This window comes from Balaenoptera ricei, chromosome 20 (assembly GCF_028023285.1).
Source record: "Balaenoptera ricei isolate mBalRic1 chromosome 20, mBalRic1.hap2, whole genome shotgun sequence".
NCBI lineage: Eukaryota > Metazoa > Chordata > Mammalia > Artiodactyla > Balaenopteridae > Balaenoptera > Balaenoptera ricei.
The window spans coordinates 18519578-18535778 of record NC_082658.1 but is presented as its reverse complement, the minus strand read 5'-3'; the positions used below and the strand labels follow the sequence as shown (position 1 = coordinate 18535778).

The 16201-nt window shown below is 37.7% G+C and overlaps 1 protein-coding gene and 1 pseudogene across 2 annotated transcripts in view; one reads left to right on the top strand and one right to left on the bottom strand.

The window, feature by feature from the left end:
- The window catches only part of LOC132354513 (large ribosomal subunit protein eL19), a 410792-nt gene that overhangs the window by 129508 nt on the left and 265083 nt on the right, over positions 1–16201 (bottom strand). The window lies entirely within an intron of this gene.
- On the top strand, positions 916–15730 carry LOC132355800 (large ribosomal subunit protein eL36-like; annotated as a pseudogene).

Sequence of the window (16201 nt, the reverse complement as noted above, 5' to 3'; positions counted from 1 at the left end):
CAGTAGTTGTGGCTCGCAGGCTCTAGAGCGCAGGCTCAGTAGTTGTGGCACACGGGCTTAGTTGCTCCGCGGCAGGTCTGATCTTCCCGAAGCAGGGCTCGAACCCATGTCCCCTGCATTAGCAGGTGGATTCTTAACTACTGTGCCACCAGGGAAGCCCCCACTGAATTTCTAAAAGAAATAAAAGGAGATTTCCAATCCAACACATGATAATAAAATTGCAGAACACCAAAGACAGACTAGATCGTAAAAGCAGAGAGAAAGGTCAGATAACTTCAAAGCTGCAACATTAGACTGATAGCCAACTTCTTAAGAGCAACAATAAAGGTAAGAAGATAATAGAACAGGACTTCCCTGGTGGCGCAGTGGTTAAGAATCTGCCTGCCAATGCAGGGGACATGGGTTCAAGCCCTGGTCCGGGAAGATCCCACATGCCTCAGAGCAATTAAGCCCATGCACCACAACTACTGAAGCCTGTGTGCCTGGAGCCCGTGCTCTGCAACAAGAGAAGCCACCGCAATAAGCCTGCGCACTGCAAACAAGAGTAGCCTCCGCTCGCCGCAACTAGAGAAAGCCCACGTGCAGCAACAAAGACCCAACGCGGCCAAAAATTTAAAAATAAAATAAGAAGATAATGAAACAATACTTTCAATGTGTTGAGAGGAAATTACAATCAACTTAGAATTCTATACCCACTGAAAATCTATAAAGAACGAAGGTGAAAAAGAAGGAATCTCAAACAAATGAAAAGGAGGGTAGAGCAGTAAATGGTAAAATAATTAACCACATAGGGACTATCTATTTTATCTAATCTATTGACTACATAAAACTATAGTAAGTTTCTAAGGCATTAAAAAACTAACAAAAGGGTATCTGCTGCCATCTGGCCCCAGGGACCGCAGTATAGGTCTAACCATGGCTCTGTGCTACCCTGTGGCCATGGGCTCAACAAGGGCCAGAAGGTGACCAAGATCATGACTCAGCCAAGACACAGCTGTGGCCTTGGGCACCTCATCAAGCACACCGAGTTCCCTCAGGACGTGATCCAAGAGGTGTGCAGCTTTGCCCTAAATGAGCAACATGACACAGAGATGTTCAAGGTCTCCAGGGACAAGCAGGCCCTCAAGTTTATCCAGAAAACATTAGGGACACGTATCTGTGCCAAGAAGAAAACAAGAGAACTGAGCAATGCCCTGGCCACCATGAGGAAAGCAGTTGCCAAGAAACTGAGGCCCCTCCCTGCTCTGTGCATAAGAAAAACTGTACAGGAAAAAAACCCCCAAAAAACAAACAAACAAACAAAACAACAAAACCCAACCTCAGTTAAGGTAGAACTAAAATATACAACCCAGTAACGTAAGTCAGAAAGTGGGTGATTGGAATTAAAGTGTTTTCAGGTTCTCACAGTGTTTGAAAAAGGCAAAAGGGTAATGATTTACTTTGGACTTTGATGAGTTAAGTACTCATAACAAATTTTTAGATCAAGTACTAAAAGTCTAAGAATAAAATATTTAGCTTCTAAACTAATGGGGGGGGGGAAATGTAGTGATAAAAAGTTGGCAATCAAAACAAAGTTAAGAGGGCAGAGAAAAAATAATCATAAAAAGGGGAACCAAATAGCTAAAAAAAAAATCAGTAATTGCAATAAGTATAATGCGATAGATGCTGCAGTTAAAGGCTTGTCAGAGCAGTGAAAAATCCAGCTCTATACACTTTTTAAAAAACCCATCTAGAATATAAGGATACAGAAAGGTTGAAATCAAAAGAATGGAAAAGACACACTAAGCAAATACAAAGTAAAAGAAAGCTGACATAACTACGTAAGTAACAAAGTAACAAGATAAAATGTACTTGAAAGCAAAAAATATTATTAGATACGAAAAGTTCACTACATAATGATGAAAACTATACTACAAAAACTGACAGACTAAAAGACACGACTGAAAAATCCATCATCATAACGGGAGACAGTAATATCCTCAAGTGATCAATAAACCAAGCAGGCAACAAAAGAAAACAAAATCAGTAAGGATTTATGAAATTTGAATAGCACAATTACCAAGCTTAATTTAATGGACACATTAAATTAATATAAATTTAAATTTAATTAATTAAATTAAATTAAAAACAATGCCAAAGCAACATTCCAAAACATTACAAGGACAGCACAGAAAGGAAAATGATATACCAAGTTCACTCACGAACATAGGTGCAAATATCCTAAGTAAAGTATTAGCAAACTGAATTCAGCAGTGTTTAAAAGGATAATACACTATTCCCAAGTTGGATTTACCCCAGGAATGTCTTGTAGACTGAATATTAAGAAGTCAATTAATTATTCATTTTCCTAGGTATAACATATTACGTTTTAATAGGAAAAAGTCCTTATATTTATGAGCTGCATACTGAAGTATGTCATCATATTTGCAGGTTATCTTTAAATGGTTAAGAAAAAAAAACATACAGGGAATTCCCTGGCGGTCCAGTGTTTAGGACTCAGCGCTCTCACTGCCCAGGACCTGGGTTCAATCCCTGGTCAGGGAATTAAGACACCACAAGCCGTGTGACATGGTCAAAAATAAATAAATAAATAATAAAATAAAATGTGTGGACTCAAAGTTATCAAAAGAAAAGAAAGAAAAAAATATACAGCCCACTCAAAAAAAGTATATATAAATATACTCAAAAAAAGAAAGAAAAAAATATACAGCCCACTCAAAAAAAGTATATATAAATAAAAAAATAAAAAAGAAAAAAAAATATACAGCCCACTCAAAAAAAGTATATATTATTTATATATACATAGATAAAGCAAAAATAGTAAAATGTTCACAATTTTTGTGCCTAAATCATAGGTATATGTGTGTTCACTGTACTATCCTTTCAACTTTTATGTACATTGGAAATTTTTCATAATGCAAAGTTATGAAAAAGGAAAACCAAGTAATGAAATGTACCACGTTAGCTGAGTAAGGGGAAAAAGTCTTTGACAAAATTGAACATACATACATGATTTTAAAAAAGTAAAACTATTAGCAAACATAATGGTGAGGGCTTCCCTGGTGGCGCAATGGTTAAAAATCTGCCTGCCAATTCAGGAGCCAAGGGTTCAAGCCCTTGGGAAGATCCCACAAGCCGCGGAGCAACTAAGCTTGCGAGCCACAACTACTGAGCCTGCGTGCCACAACTACTGAAGCCCGCACGCCTAGAGCCCATGCTCCGCAACAAGAGAAGCTACCACAATGCGAAGCTCGGGTACCGCAACGAAGAGTAGCCCTAGCTTGCCGCAACTAGAGAAAGCCTGTGTGCAGCAACGAAGACCCAATGCAGCCAAAAATAAATAAAATAAATAAATTTATATTTTAAAAAGAGAGAACTTAGCAAGCAAGTGTATTAGAAACAAAATCAATAAATGAAAATCAAGCGCATTTCTATACACCAGCTACCAATAGATTAAAAATATGAAGTACCCAGGAATAAATCTAACAAAAGGTGCACCGGATCTCTATGGGGAAAAATTATAAAGCTTTATTAAGAGATATTAAAGAATACCAAAATAAACAGAGGGCTTTGCTATGTTCATAGACTGTAAGATTTGCATTAATAAAAATGTCAGATGTCCTCAAATAGATCTATAGATTCAATGCAATCCCATTCCACAGATGAATTTAAACCTTTTCTTAAGAGGAAGGAAATTCTAACATATGTTACAACATGGATGAAGCTCAAAGACTTTATGTTAAATTAAATAAGCCAGACACAAAAGGACAAATAATGTATGATTCCACTTATATAAGGCACTAGAGTAGTAAAATTCACAGAGGAAGTGGAATCATGGCTTCCAGGATCTAGGGTGGGGAGGAGGGAATGAAGAGTTAGTATTAATGAGTACAGAGTTTCAGTTGAAAGATAAAAAAGTTCTGGAGATGGATGGTGGTGATGTTGCACAACAACATGAATGAACTTGATGCCACGGCACCATACACATAAAGATAGTTAAAATGGTAAATATCATGTGTATTTTACCACAACAAAAAATGGTTAATCCAAAATTCCAGATAATATTCATCTCTGGGAAGAAGAGAGGAGATGCAATTGGAGAGAAGTAGGCATGGGTCTTGACAATGTTCTATCTTGGCCTGGTAATAGATTCACAGGTATTCACTGTTGTAGTTTAAACTAAACATATATATTTTCACACCGATTTTGTATGCATGCCATATTTCTCTTAAAATTTTAAGCACATATATACACATAAATATAAGGAAAATAAATGTATGTGGTAAACCTGTAATGAAAAGCAAGGGAATTTATAAACACAAATTCAAGATAACGGTTCCCTCTGAGGGAGAGGGAAGGAAAGGGATCTGGGAGGGGACCCTAGGGGACTTCAGAGGTCACGATGATGTTTTGCTTTGTTTCCTAAAACTGAGGGGTGAGGTATACACAGGAGTCTGTTGCATCACGATTCTTTTCTCCTCACACATATCTTTCAAATATTCTTTTAAATTTATTCAGTGTTTAATAAATGTAATTTTTACAGAGATCCCTAACAATATATATTTTAGAGTTTTGGCTTTATTTGTAAGCCTGGCACAGTGTCAAACACTGAGGCCAGCTACTTAATTAGATTTGTCTAGGCTACTTCTTTCCTAATACCTTTGTGGTTCCGTGGTCTAAAGAAGTACTTGTGATGTGATGAACAGACAACTTTAGTATATAATAAACTATAACTCTCCTTTATGCAAGTGGTTAAAAGGAGAACGTGCCCTCCTTTGGGGTATATTAAAGTTTTGCTGCAGCTCCTCTAGTTCCTTGCAGGGTAGAAATTGGGCCACTATGTCCCTTGGCTGCATTCATCCCGTTAGCTTTCTCTGCCTTTTTCCCCAACGTCAACAAAGAAATAATACATAAAATACAACCACATAAAAGATCTTGTCATTTTTGACAAAGGAAACATTTTTCCAGGATAAAGTACCAAGCATCTCTACTATTATATTAGAAAGTGAGTAAGGCTAATTATGGGGGCCCAGAGAGCTGTTTGGCAGAGCCCTCATAGCCACAAAGAACCCCAAATTTAGATCTTGGACCTCATCTCCAAATGAGATTACAATACAGTCACAAAGGCACACAAAAAAGATTTTTAAAAGACATTTTTTATGTAGTTTGAAGTGCATGTCCCAATACCAGACCATGATTCCTGTAGTGCCCTGTGAGTTGATATTTATTATAAGTCCCACCATTATCTTCTGACTAGCGGTTATATTAAAATATATTTCTTGGTTTGGCATTCTAACTTATTAAATGTAAATATGTTAAAATTTACCACTAATTGTATAACACTGCTTTGGTGTTTCTTCATTTTGTAATAAATCAGGAGCCTTTAAAAATTAGGGTTGCCAGGTTTAGCAAAGAAAAATACAGGATACCCAGTTTAATTTTAATTTCAGATAAACAACAAGTAATTTTTAGTATGAGTATGTCACATGCAAAAACGGACACTTTTTTAGTGTATGTATGTCCCAGATTTTGCATGGGACATACACATACTAAAAAATTACTTGTCATTTACCTGAAATTAAAATTTAACTGGATGTCCTGTGTTTTATCTGGCAGCCCCATTAATGGAAGTACCCAGCTTCTCCACCTCTGAGTGCCCCAGAGTGGGTAGAAAAAGGAAGTAATATTTATTGAGTGTCTGATATGTTATGAGCCAAGCGCATTGCAAGCGTGATCTCATCTAAACCTTGCAACAACCCTATGGGATACTTATTATCACTCCATTTAATAGTGAACAGTATAGCACAAGGAACTATACTCAATATTTTGTAATAACCTAGAAGGGAAAAGAATCTGAAAAAAAGTAGATATGTATGTAGGTATAACTGAATCACTTTACTGTACACCTGCAACTAATACAACATCGTAAATCAACTATACTTCAATTAAAAATTTGTTTAAATACATAAAATAATTTTTTAAAGGAAATTTTTAAAAAGTGAACACAAAGCTTGAATAATTTATTCAAGGTGAGACAACAGAAATGAGATGGATGAAGAATCAAATTCAGGCTTGCTTCCCAAATCTGTACTTTTTCCCTGTCAGTGCGCCTCCCATCAGAAAGCTTTCAGATGGCCCCTCTTTCTTTTTTTTTAAGGTTTAATCAAAAAGGGAAATACTCCAAAAGCTTTTTTATCATACCTTAATATTTCATGTGAAATATTATATTTTTTCATATCTAATTAAATTTGCTTGCTTTGAGTATAATGTAATTATAAGTGAAATTTGCATAGCCTGACGTGTTTCGAGGAATTTATGTTAGTGAAGAGTTTTGCCTTAGGAAGGTCAGGTAATCTTTGGTAGCTCAGTTTCTTCATCTATAAACTGAAGGTGTTCTGTGACAACTAAAGCTCTTTCTAATTCTCCACCTTGAGGATTTCCACTCCTCATTTAAGAAAACATTAAATTGTACACAGCTCTCTGCTGTCACCTGCTGGAAAAATTACAGAACCTATTTCTACTTGAAATGCACTCTATTCAGTAGCCAGTGAGCTCTCTAGATCCTGTGGCTTGTTTACTTAGTAATTTCAGTCATTAATAAGAATTATAGATTTCTGAGTTTCCCCAATTTCAGTGTTTTCCCAATTTCAGTGTTTTCAATTTCTAAAACATTCCAAATGAACCAAGCCATCTGAGTTGACCATCTGGAAATTAATTTTTTAGCAGTTTTTTTTTCCCCACAGGGGAGTATTTTCCATACTTGTCCCGTGTTTTGTAATGACTGTCCTCCCAAAGCTACTCACACAAAATTTGCTTTAATAATTGCTGTTAGTGTTGCATTCATGAGATCTGATAAGAAATACTTAATAGAACAGAAAAAAATTTTTTTTCTTAAAGTATCTTTTAAAGATTTCTGGAACATTTAATTTTTGTCTTCTAAAAGGCAAGGGTACAAATGCTCATCTACTTTCACACCCTCACACACAACCTGGAATGCATGTACATTTTTTTTTTTTTACCTAACTGCTTTATATCTGGAAAGTCTAGTTTTTTAACTGGAAAAGTGTCCCTGAATTAAAGACTAAGTGCTGGCCTTAACTTTTTTATTTTTTTAGAGCAGTTTTAGGTTCACAGCAAAATGAATGGAAGGTACAGAGATTTTCCATCTACCTCCTGCTCCCGCCCCCCCCCATCCAACCCCCAGCATCAACATCCCCCACCAGAATGTTGCATTTGTTAAACTTGATAGACACAGTATTGTCACCCAAAGTCCAAAGTACATTAGGTTTCACTTTTGGTGTTGTACATTCTAAGGGTTTTGACAACATATAATGACATGTATCCAGTATTACAGTATCATACAGAATAGTTTCCCTGCCCTAAAAATCCTCTGTGCTCTGCCTGCCCATTCCTCCCTCCTCTCTAGCCCCTGGCAACCATTGCTCTTTTTACTGTCCCCATAGTTTTGCCTTTTCCACATGTCATATAGTTGGAATTATACAGTATGTAGCCTTTTCAGATTAGCTTCTTTCACTTAGCAATATGTGTTTAAGGTTCCTCCATGTCTTTTTGTAGCTTGATAGCTCATTTCTTTTTAGCACTGAATATTCCATTGTCTGGATATACCACAGTTTATTTATCTATCACCTACTGAAGGACTTGGTTGCTTCCAAGTTTTGGCAGTTATGAATAAAGCTGCTATAAACATCCATGTGCAGGTTTTTGTGTGGACATAAGTTTTCAACTCCTTTGGGTAAATACCAAGAAGCATGATTGCTGGATCATATGGTAAGAATATGTTCAGTTTTGTAAGAAATTGCCAAACTGTCTCCCAAAGTGGCTGTACCATTTTGTGTTCCCACCAGCAATAAATGACAGTCCCTATTACTCCACATCCTCATCAGCATTTGGTGTTGTCAGTGTTTTGGAATTTGGCCATTCTGATAGGTGTGTAATGGGATCTGAATGTTGTTTAAATTTGCAGTTACCTGAAGACATATGATGCATGGCATCTTTCATATGTTTATTTTCCATTTGTATATCTTCTTGGGTATCTGTTCAGCTCATTGTTTAATTGGGTTGTTCATTTTCTTACAATTTTAAGAGCTTTTCGTATATTTTGGGTAACAATCCTTTATCAGACATGTCTTTTGCAAATATTTGCTCCCAGTTTGTGACTTATTGGCCTTAATTTTTAAAACAAAACCATTTTCCAGAATTCTCAACACAATGCTAAAAGTACAGCCCAAATAATTCAATTATAAAATAGAAAATATGGGATTAAATTTATTGCCAGTTGGACATGAAAAGATGCTCAACATTGCTAATTACTAGAGAAACACAAATCAAAATCACAGTGAGATATCACTTCACACAGGTCAGAATGGCTATCATCAGAAAGTCTACAAATAATAAATGCTGGAGAGGGTGTGGAGAAAAGGGAACCCTCCTACACTGTTGGTGGGAATGTAAATTGGTGCAGCCACTATGGAGAACATTATGGAGGTTCCTCAAAAAAACTAAAAATATAGCTACCATATGATCCAGCGATCCTTCTCCTGGGCATGTATCTGGAAAAGATGAAAACTCTAATGCAGGGACTTCCCTGGTGGTCCAGTGGTTAGGACTCCACACTTGCACTGCAGGGGACACGGGTTCGAGATCCCTGGTCCGGGAATTAAGATCCCACAAGTCGTGCGACCAAACAACAACAACAACAAAAACTTTAATTAAAAAAGATACATGCACCCCAATGTTCATAGTAGCACTATTTACAATAGCCAAGACATGAAAGCAACCTAAGTGTCCATCAACAGATAAAAGGAAAAGAAGATGTGCTTCATATATACAATGGAATATTAGCCATAAAAAGAATTAAAAAATGCCATTTGCAGCAACATGGATGGACCTAGAGATTATCATACTAAGTGAAGTCAGACAGAGAAAGACAAATATTATATATCATTTATATGTGGAATCTAAAAACTAATACAAATGAATTTATTTACAAAACAGAAACAGATTCACAGACATAGAGATCAAACTCATGGTTACCAAAGGGGAAAGCCGGGGGAGGGAAAAATTAGGAGTATGGGATTAACAGATACACACCACTATATGTAAAATAGATAAGCAACAAGGATTTACTGTATAGCACAGCGAGCTATATTCAATATCTTTTAATAACATAAAATGGAAAATAATCTGAAAAATATATATATAATTGAATCACTTAGCTGTACGCCTGAAACTAACACAATATTTTAAATCAACTATACTTCAATTTTTAAAAAATTTATTGCCAGTTGGGGTTGAGTTGGCTTCTGAGAGTGGGAGCCAATAGCTAGTCCCTTCATATCTGAATCCACACTATCTCAGGGTTTTTTTTGTATAGCTGCCTGGAGCCTGATGCAATCTAAGGGGTAATAAAATCAGAATCCTGGGGAATTCTCTGGCAGTCCAGTGGTTAGGACTCTGTGCTCTCACTGCCCAGACTAACATCCCACAAGCCATGAGGCCAAAAAAAAAATTCAGAATCCTACACCTTTCTAAAAACTAATCTTGAGGGAGGGCCCCTTTTGAAAGGAGATCAGAAAAAGATTTTGGGAAAAGGGCATAGTGTCCACTAACTGCTGTGCTATTTGTTCCTCAGCCTCATAATTTCCCAGACAGAGCTATCAACTGGCTTAAATATTTGAGTACATTTATTTATTGCTATATTTCGGTTTATGACAATACTCGTTTAAAAATATCCAAAACACCTTTTCAACCCTTCTCCATCTCTTCCATTTGTGCTACAGTAATATACAACAGTGTACATTTTAAATATTTTTTCTAATAATGCAAATAATGTGGACTCAATACAGAGAGCTTGGAAAACCCCGAAATGCACAAAACAAAAAAGAACTTACTTAAATCTCCCTTAATATTGCCACGCAAAAATAACTACTGCTGACATATTACTAGTGTCATTCCTCCTGTTACCTGAAAACTGGGTTCGCCTCTTAGTGGGTGTTGAGCCAAAAGACACACCCAGGCCAAAGATAGGGAGAAAGAGGGATTTATTACTTGCAGCAAGTAAGGAGAACACTAGGGATCTTTCCCAAAGCAGTATCTCCCCAAACAGCAAAATTGGGTAAGAGTTTAAGCTAAGGGTACATGCATATTCATGAAGGGGTCTGAGCAGAGAAGTCAGCATAGAATTGGGACAAAGGTCAACAGAGTTCAAGCTTTAGTTGATTAAAGCCAAGAGGGTCAGAAGATGTCAACATCATCGTCCCTTAAGATTCCAGTTGATCTGATGAGCGCTTGACGGGGGTTTGAATTCTGCAAAACAGCTCAAGAAAGTGCTTCAGGCCAATCTTTACCTTTGAAACAGAACCTGGAGTATTTACAACTGATTTATTATCTTTAATATTGCTACTTATCTTGCCTGGTAACAGTTTGTTCTTTTGTTCCCTTAAGATCATTATTACTGAGACCTGTTCAAGGGCAAGCAATATGACCAGACTTAGATCGCAAAATGACTTAAGCCTCAAATGGCTTCTCGTGTCAAAAGGCTATATCTGGTTCTCTTTCTCTGGGGACCCCCTACCCTATCAGCTTACACTTCCAGTATTTTATATACTTATATATACATTTTTTTCATTTTAAAATAGTATAATACCACACACATTACTTTATAAGACTTTTTTTCTCTCTCTTTTTTTTTTCCTTCTTTTTATATAGTAGACTTTTTAACATAGCGCTTTTCCAGGCAAAATTTGACATGACCCAAACGTAATCACTAAAACTGGCTTCATGCTGGGAAGGACACTGGAGTTGAAAACCTTGGGAAAGACACAACTTGCTGGGCCTTGGTGTCCTTGTCTGAAAAGTGAAGAATTTCTTGCTATTCTCCTGCCAAAGCCTTTTATTGGATGAAATCTTGTCACCATGTTACATCCTAAGGACTCTATGTAACAGTCCCTGGTTCCACATACCCTTAGTTTATACATCTTTTTAATCTCGTTTGTATATTTTTCTCTGACTGCCCTATACAAGTCACTTGAATCTGCCTTATTATTTTTGCTGGCAATTTTTGTGATTCAGCTGACTAGTCTTTAAACATGAAGAGTCAAAAAAGAAAATACCCATCTTTTCCGTTAAAAAAAATGAGGACAAAAGAGAAGATAAAAAGTTCTCAATCAGTGGGCTTTGTTCTTAGTATTTAAAGAAATAAATGCACAAAAGTAAAGGACAAATAACTGTTTCAATTCAATTCAACCAGTTATGATTTAGTCAGAAGAAAAGGTAACAGACTTAGGGACCAAAATAAAGCAACATCAAGAGAAGATGAGAAATACATCAGAAGGATGGAATAGGATTTGGAAATGCCAAGGAAATCAAATTAGAAAGGAAATTACTTTGTCTAAAGAAGGGAATTTAGAAGTAGCTTTAGTTATTTTCAATTATATAAAAGATATAAGCCAACTATGTGTTTTCTCTATCAAGAACCAACAGGAAATTGATTTAGCCTGTTAGATTAATTAGATTAATTTGGACATTAAAAAACTGTTCACTAAGTGTTGGGAAATCAGTAAGTAAAACGTGGAAAATGTGCTTACTTTTTGTACAGGGACTGCTGTTGTACTCTGATATCTGCTCTTCCCTTCTTATATAGTAATAGAATCCCCTATTTTTAAGCTGGGCACAGGGCCCTCCAAAATATTTCTCAGTTAGGACTGACTATGTTACTAAATTCTGGCCAAATCCACGTCAAGGGAAGAGTCTTTGAAGTGTCAGGGAGAAGTCCCTTCTTCCCCCTTTCCTCCTTCCTGCTGACTGGAATGTGAATATGATAGCTTGAGCTCAAGCAGCCATCCTGGGCCATGAGGTGGGAGCCACAGGTTGAGGATGTGGAGCAACAAGATAGAAGGAGCCTGGGTTCCAGATGATTGTGGAGCTGCCACACCAGTCCTGATTACTTATCTCAAAATGTTGTTTATATAAGAAAAATTAACTTCTATCTTGTTTAAGCTACTGTAGTTTGGAGTTTTCTATCACTTGAAGTTTATCCTAATTTTAAGTGTTATCTTCTTAAAACCAGAATTTGAGAAAGTTTATCCTCAGATGAATATACAAAGTGCTCCTTGCAGCACTGTTTAATATTAAAAAATTGGAAACAAACTAGTGATGTGGAACCAATTAAACAAATGTGCGATATATCTTTATAGTGAAATACCATGTAACTAGTAAAAGGGATGATATAGATCTATATTTATTGGCCAGGAAATATTCCAACAGGAAGGAGATGTACCGAAGTGATATCAGTGGTTATCTCCAGGTAGAAAGGTTAGGTTGATTTTTGGGGGGTGGGGGGGAAATATGTATATTTTTACATTTTTCTGCAATAAACATTGATTTCTTGTAGGAATTTTAAATTAATATTTTTAAGGAAAAGAAACCTGTATATTGTTTTAATCAAAGAAATTTGTGGAATTTCCTTACCTAAAATTTTTGTGTAATGTTACAAGTAACCAGCTGTTTTTGAATAATTTAGATCAGCTCTCCTCCTACTCTGGAATTCAGGGATGAAGATATAATTTGATCACTCAGCAGCAGTCAAAGGTAAAGGGAATGATATTTTAGGCTTTCATAACATAAAATAATAGTTAAATGCTCATTTTATTAAGTAAAAATAATTGCAACAGACTTTCCCTCCCACACATGGCACATTTGAGAGTCAATTTACATATAGATCCTTGCAAAATTCTGAGAAACAACTAAAACAGCACTAGCACCACCTAGGTTTGGGTTGGTTTACATGTGTATATGGGGATGTAGCAGGGCAGCGAGAGAAAGACCAAGTCAACTAACTCATCCCTAAATTGAGTTCCACCGTTACTGCCGTCAGAGAGCTCACAATCTAACAGGATAAGTTGTACATAATTAACCATGATTCAAGGCCGAATGAAGTGACCATAGAGAAGTACCAGCAAAGAATGAAGAAGGTTCAAAAGAGGAAAAACATTTCTCACTTTAGGGATTTTAAAGGGTTGAAAAGGAGGAGGTGGCCTTCGAAATGTTCTAAGTCGGTATATCTCAAACTTGACTGTGGATTTTGTTAAAATGCAGTTTCTGATTCAGTAGGTCTGGAGCTGCATTTGAGTTTCTGCGTTTCTAACAAGCTCTCAGGTCACTTGGTTCATCCAGGGACCTCTCTTCCAGGAGCAAGGGCCTAAAGGCTATCTTAGGATGTCAAAAGGTAGAGTTGGAAGAGACCTTTCCGAGCAGAGAAATCAGTATGAACAACAATACCAAGGTGACAGCAAGGGGTTCAGTTAGGGGGAAATAAGGCTGGAGACATAGAATTTGGCCACATGGAAGCAGTCCTTGAAGGCCAGGTTGGGAAACTTCTATTTAATTAAAGGCAATAAGGAGCCACTGAAGGCTTTTGTGCAAGGGAATTATATAAGCAGTAACTACAATTCTCATATAGAGCCCTATAAATAAAACAAGCTTAATAAATCAACAAATATTTGAAGTTAGTAAATTCAGAGACCATCAGCAAATATGTCTTCAGTTTTCACCCACTGTTTATGAATACAAAATTAAGTATGGGGCCTTGGAAGGGACCTATGCAAGTAGGAGGCTCTGAAGCTTAAGTTTCCAAAGCCCCATGGTAGATCCATCTCTGTGTCTGTTGTTCTTTCATCTGTGAAGGATACAAAAGAGATATATGGCATCTCAAGAAGTTTACAGCGTGGTTTAGGAGAGAAAGCATACTTATTGAAGAAACAAGCTTTATGCAGGTGTCAATCTTAAAGTGGGTCCTGGAGGAAGAAAGAAAGGAAGTCATTTTTGATGGAAGGTTCTGCACAAAGAGTGGGGGTGAATCTGCTGAAGAAGAGACACCTCCTCCCATCCCTCTCCCCCTTCCCCCCCATCCTCGCTGAAATAGCAGATTTGATTCCTGCTACATGTTACTTCAGGACGGGTGCTTGTGACCATGAGCCACTAGAAGACAGAATCCGTACTTACCCTGCAATTAACACGGGGCTTGGCAGAAAATGAGCATGGATCATAAATAATGAATGAACCAATAGAGGAGGAATAGATGATAGAGGACATTGAAGAAATGGCAGAGGGATTTGAGTTTGATGTGGCTGACAAGGCAAAGTCACCATAGGTTCCTGAGATGGGGAATGACAAGGTGGACACACAGTACTTCTACCTAAACTAGATTGCTAATCCAGTGGACACCTGGCTGAAATCAGCACTGGGCACAGCTGACCACTCTCGTTCTTGAAGCACTCCCTTTCAAGGCTTCTCTGTGACTCCATTCTCTCCTGGTTTTCTCCAGTTTACTCCACTAGATACTCCTTTTCAATCTCCTTGCAGAACTTGTCTTCCTTTCCCCAATCTCTGAAGGTCACTATTCTTCTATTGCAGAAAACTCTTAAATTTATATATCCAGCCCAGATTTTTTTCCTCCCACCTCCAGATGTAATTCAACTGCCTCCTTGACATCTCCCTTAGATGTCTCATAGACATATCATATTTACCATCTGCAAAATTAAACTTTTAATTTTCTGCTAGAAAAACTCCTCCCACTGGCATATCACAGTAAATAGGATTACCATCCACTCACTTATTAAAGTTAGAAGCCTGGGAATCATCCCTATCTCCTTCCTTTCCCTCCCTCCCATATCCAATCCATCAGCAAATTCAGTTACTTTTATCCCCAAAATATATCTCAAACCTGTCTCTCCAAGGCCACCACTCCAGCCCTGCACAACATCCTAACATATCTTACCTCTTCTACTCTCACCCACCTCATTCATTCTCCACATAAAAGCCAGAGCAATCTTTAAGTGATATAAATCAGATTGTATCACTGCTTAAAACTCATCCATGAAAAAAAAAAAAACAACTCATCCATGACTTTCCATGACACTTTGAATAAAATCCAAACTTCTCATCACTCCACACCTTGGTATCCACTAGGCACTCATAGCCCACAGCATAGGGGCTGAGACCTTGTCGCAGACCTAATAAAAAATGCTTGAGACAGGGGAGAAAAAAAGGAACTGGCTCCGAATAAACTTTGTAAGTCAAAATTAATGAATATTTGTGACTGCATGATATATGTCAATTAATCCTAAATTTCATCTCAACCTTTATGAAGTTATTTATATATTTTATTTTACTGAGGGATGTGGGGACATATTAATTTCTTGGATATAATGTGGAGTGGGTCCCCAAAAGCAGGAGTATAGAGAGCCTTCAGGGGGTCGAAAATCGCCCTCATTTAAGGCCTTTATATAAGGTCCTGCACACCCCCATCTATGCTGCCTTCTCCACCGTCTCCATGAGGCCACTCCTAATTGCTCACTAAACTCAACCAGCCGACCTTGCAAATGCCTAGAACATACCAAGATCTTTCCTGCTGTTCCATTTTCTCCCAGCCCTTCTCCTGACTGGCTCCTTCTCCTCCATTAGTTCTCAAATTAAATGTAACCTCCTGAAAGGGACCTTTCTGACCAGTCCATCTAACGTAGGTGTACACTCCCTACCCCCAACCTTCTCATTTTCTGTTGCCTTATTTCCTCCATAACACTGCTCTCCATCTGCAGTTTATTTTGTCTGTTTATTCTATATTTCCCATTAGATTAATGAGCTCCATCAAGGCAGGAAACTTGTACATCTTGTTCTCTGTTGTATCTTTAGGGCCTACTCCAGTGACTGACCCAGAGCAGGTTTCAACAAATAGCTACTGAATGAATAAATGATTGAGAACTTAATCTTTAAGGGAGGAGGGCCATGCAAGGAAGATTTGTCTTGGACCCCATCTTGAGATGCCGGAGGCACTCACCCTCCTTTGATTCTAGGCACCCAGATAGGTTTAAAAAGGAACGTTTGGAGGTTTTTCCCAACAGAAGTTTTCATGAAAGCTCTTGTAACCTACCCTCTTCTGGGTCGGGGGGGTCGGGGTGGGGGGAGGAATTAAAAACCGGCGCAAAACTAGGTTAAAGGGAAAGGAAGTGGTTTGGGGCAGATGTGTGCTGCGCCAGGTTCGGACTCTCTTCGTTTTGCACCCTCCCCTCCCCGTCTCTAACGGCTCCACCCCTTCCTCTCATCAGCCTGAAGCAAAGGGTGGCTTTGGGTTAAGTTCAGGATCCAAAGGCCTCATCCTCGTTAATTATTCATGGTGTAGGAG